We start from the raw sequence: 5359 nt of genomic DNA, 5'->3' as shown, positions 1-5359 counted from the left end.
GTTGTCATGGAATGTATATAAAGGGGTCATAGGTCTTCCTATGGTGCCTTTTGACCGATATAAACGATTCTAATATGTCCCTAGTGGTCCTAGGGCTCGTAGAGAAATATGTCATTATGAAATGTGTCGAAAGGGACCTATGACCCCTTTCAACCCATATAAACAATTATAATATGTCCTTAGGGGTCCTAGGACCCCTAGAGACATGTTTTCATGGAGTGTGTCAAAAGGGGTCATAGGTCATCCTATGGCCCCTTTCGACCCATATAAATTTTTTTAATATGTCCTTAGGTCATAGGTCATAATAATAATAATAATAATAACAACAACAATATTATAGGTTGTTATAGTAACAAATAAAAATAATACAATAAAAATATAATAATATAGTAAAAATAATAATAATATAATATAATAATTATGTATATATATTAACATATATTATATTTATAGATTATAATAATAATAACATAATATATTATTATATATTATAACATAGGTCGTAAAAATAATAATATATAATAATAATAATATATTAAAAATAATAATAACAATATAATATAATAATCATATATATATATATTAATATATATTAAATTTATAGATTATAATAATTATAATAATACAATATAATAGTTTCATATATATATTAATATATATTATATATTTATAGATTATAATAATAATAAAATATATTATTATATTTAATAATAATATAATATAATAATGCATTATAAACTAATACATAACTCATAACTCATAACTCATAACTCATATAATAATATTATAAGCTAATGCATTATAGTAATTCGTTTTACCCTCCAATATTTTGGTGCAATATTGGATATCTAATTTCATATCAAATATTTGATTTGAAATCGCGTATCCAATCTAAAATCGAATACACAATTTTATTGGAATTTTTTTCCCAAAATATTCCCTGTGACTACAGACCTAACAACATTGTTTTTTGTGGGCCTTTTTCACGGGTTTTAGGAAAAGTCACGTTTTGGGGCCCAAACAATTGATACAAGTTTTATAATATATCCCTCCGTGTCCGATATTATCATCTAAATGGGGAAAAATAGTCGTCGAAAGGCTAAACACAAAAGGAAGGTATCCAATGAAGACATTACGACATATAAGGAAAGGGACAAAGTAGAACACCAAAGGAAAAGACAAGGTATGTTAAATGTGAGTGAAGTTGATGACGAATTAGTCGAAGGTGAAATCATAGAGTCAGATAATGAATATGTGCAGTTGGGGAATGAAAATGTACCAATTGAAAACAATAATGCCAAGATTGAAAATTTAGAGAATAAAAATTTGGAGGATGAAATGCTACCAGGTCATAATGTAAATTGCATGATTGACCATGCCAAACATGACAATGCATAGGAACCTTACAAATCTGCTAATTATAATTGACATGAAGATTCTAGAACACCAAAATGGATAATTGAAATTGATGAACTGATTATTACCAATTTGGAAGGGAAAAAATAAAAAAGAACCATTCGCTTATGAGCTTCAAGACTATATAAGATGTTTTTTGGCAACAAGACAGTAGTGGAGCAATGTCATCTTTTTATGCACTTATTAAAGATGCAAAAGATGAGACCTATGCTTTCCAAATTGAAGATTCATGTCAATAAAAAATTGGAAAGAAATGCCATTATTGTGAAGAATCTTTTCAGTGCTCTCAATAGCATTGGGAAAAATAGTAGGGAGAAGGATAAGAGAGCTGCTCGAAGGGTTATTACAACCTCTTTGGTAAGTTATCATTTGAGAAAGGGTAGATATATGAGACAAACTTGTATTGACTTGAACCTAAATCATATTACTTTGAGAAGAGCACTTAGTTGACGAGAGAGAACTGATGATCTTTTTCAAAATGAAACATGGGCTTTTGGTGGGAGACTTCCACATTTTGATAAGAAGTTATCCGATGATGTGAAGGAAGAAATTACACAATTTTGGCACTCTAGCTCATGAATATCACCCAATGCTAAAGACGTGTTAAAGTTGAGAATTGGCATTAGAGACCGCATGGCACATCCTAAACACTATTTGGAGGTAATTCAAACTATGTTGTTTGAACAATTTAGAGAGAGTCATCCAAATCTTCATTAATCACAAAGGGCTTTTGAATCTTTGAAGCCATTTTATTGTGTACCACTTAAAATTTGAAATACATGTTGTTGCAAATTTCATGTCGAGTTTCCTATGCACCATGAACTATTATGCTCCATCCATTCTACTTTTCATAGTAAAGAAATGTTGGAGAATTGTGGTGCTAGTGGGCTTCCAAAATTATCAAGAGACTTGCTAGATCAATTTTTATGTCATAGAGTTGATGGTTGTTTCTTTTATAGAAATGCTTGCTTAAATGAGAAGTGTTCAAAATGTGGTGGCCTATCCAAGTTTGACATATGTTTCCATGAGGGGTGCAAACAAGATCTTGGAAAGACAATAGTAAAAAAAAGTATATGAAATAGTGAAATACACATTGAAGAGTGGGGGTGAGGGCTCTAGATGTGAATTGGTTGCAAAAGAAATCAGTGTGGCTAGTTTTATTTCAGATTTCAAGGAAAATCTTTTCTACAAATATGCAAGTCATAGTCACAGGTCTCAATGGTTGGATCAACAATTTAGAATGTGTAAGGAGACTTTTCCCATTCACTCTATTATATCAGTTGTTGATTTTTCTTAGAACTACACATTGTAACCTCAACATGAGACACAATCTCAGTATTACAACTCCATTCAGATTGCTATTTTCATCCACATAACATATAGACATGCCCCTCATAGTGTGGAAGATAATTGGAAGATTATCAAAGAATATCATTTTTATATGAGTGATGATAGATCTCACTCCCATGAGTTTGTGCAACATTGTTTCAAGAATTATTTTGATTTCTTATAGGAGCATGCAATTGCTATGGATAGACATATTATTTGATCAGATAACTATATAGGTCAATTAAAAAATGCTAGCATGTTTTATTGGTTGTGTAGGATGCACGTAGAGAGGGGGGTGCCTCATATTTGGAGTTTTTTTGAGTCTGGCCATGGGAAAGGGGAACATGATGGAGCAAGGGCATGTGTGAAGAGAGCTCGAGTTAAGGAGCAATTGAAGATTTTAGCAGTAGAGCTTCTTGATGCTCGAAGCATTGTTGATTGGTGTAGTTTAGCATTATCAAAGGGGGGTACTCTTTATTCAGTGGTATGCAAGTTCTTTTGGTTGGTGGAGGAAGGGTCCATAGGTGATAGATCAAATTGTGCTATAGTGAGAGACTCATCAAAAATGCATTCATTCCAAAGCTCTGGTTCTAGTACATGGACCATTTGGACATGATAGCTAGCTTTCTTTTGTCCTAGTTTTTTTCAGTGTGATTGGGATCACCATTAGTGAGTGGACACATGGGCTCCACATTATCTTACTCCATTATCTATCATACCCTCTATCAGAAATGATGACATGGAAAGTTCACTTGAGCATAACCATCTATCAGATCTTCTTCATCTAGGACATGTCTTTGCATTGGTTGCACCATAGAAGAATGATGAGAAATCTGATTATTGGTTAGCATGTTGCGTAAGAGGTAAACAAAATCTTACACAACCGATCACAAATGATGATGCATTCACATATCCTACTGGTTTAGTGGTTGTCATTGGAACATGGTTGTGGACATACATGCTTAGAAGGAATGGAATTCCTGCATTCAAAGACTATCAAAAGCACAAAATAATTCTCATATATTCACATCTTATTATTGAAACAAATGTAAAGTTGTTGAAGAATCAAGGAAGACCAAAAGTAAAAGAACTTTTTACTATAACTAATGCTGATCATGAAGCCCTATTGGAGACTCTAAAATAGAGAGAGGACCCTACTAGAACACTCAATTAGGTATATTTACTTCTTATGTTATTTTCTTCATAATGATTCAATGAATCGATGATTATCTTGTTTAATACAATAATTTACTAATTCTTTTATGATATTGGAATGTAGGTTCATCATGAAGAATGGGGCGGCGGGGGGATTGTTGGGGAGAATTCCTAAGATTTATGATGAATTATGATGTAAAATGTGAAGTTTTTATATATATGATTTTTTTAATAGTGAAAAAGATAGGTTAAATTAATTACATATTCTAATTTGTATTTTGGCAGGGTCTTCATAAGAAATTATAAGAGGAAGACATTGAACAAGTTCTTACAAATCATATTTGCATGTGATACAAGGCTATAAGGTCAATTTCAAGAGCATTTATAACTATATGAATATTGAAGCAAGGAGACAATGAAAGATAATTGCTTGTGGATATCTTATTACAAGTTTGGATTTTTTCTTATTTGACATGGAGCTGACATTATGATCATTAAAATACTTTTTATCAAACTAATCAAATAAGAAAAATCTAGAAAATACAGATGAACAATTAGCGTACTTAATTCCTTAAAAAATAATTTGGGGAAGGTGTCAATAAGTTTTAATACTCATTCGCAATGAGGCATTGAAACAAGAAGTGATTTTATGATGCTAATATTTTGTAAGCCTTTTACTACAAGTCTTATCAATGCATTTCATTTCTTTTTATGGTGTGAGGTTTGCATTGTATATTTTACTCATTATTTTATTCTAATAATGTGATCTTGTATATTGTCAAAGTTAAACCCTTGTCTTTTTTTCTATTTACCTATTTATGACAAGTTCTTGCATACATGTTTTCTTCGAGGTTTCATGAATTTATATTGCTTAAATTCTACAATGGCAAAAAACAAAGCAAGCCTACAAGTCTCCCTATGACCATCCACTTTTGTAATGGACACAAGACCTCATGGTGCAACTATAAGCCTTGGGTATCAATTGGTCCAATAAAGTGGATTTTTGGTTATTTCTATGTTTTCTAGGTAGTCTAGGTGTTTAGAACACTAGTAGGGTCCCTAGGAGTTTGTGGAATCCATTTACAAGAAAATTTGCAATAAAAGTTTTCTTAGCACAAAAGTTGCAATTTTTTTGACAACTTTTCAAAATGTAACTCCTAACGGCTACAACTATCCATAGGTTGGTTTAATCAGTTGCAAATAGCATATAAAGGCTCCGAACATTCGAAGAAGGAGATAGATTGAAAAAACACATTGTACTTGCTCTCAAATAAATAAAAACTTGTTGTTTGTAGTGCATTTTTTCTGATTTCTCATGTGCAGTACGAAACCAAATGGTTGGAGGGTGAACTTTTTGCATTGATAAGTTGGCATTGTTCATTTAGAAGATCTTGGTTTTGGTTTGAAGTCCCTATCAATCATTTTGTAAAAGATATCATTGCTTCCATTGTGCTATCTC

This window comes from Cupressus sempervirens, chromosome 9 (genome assembly GCF_028749045.1).
Source record: "Cupressus sempervirens isolate cs-2001-9-10 chromosome 9, ASM2874904v1, whole genome shotgun sequence".
In the NCBI taxonomy this organism is placed as follows: domain Eukaryota; kingdom Viridiplantae; phylum Streptophyta; class Pinopsida; order Cupressales; family Cupressaceae; genus Cupressus; species Cupressus sempervirens.
This window is presented reverse-complemented; position numbering follows the sequence as displayed.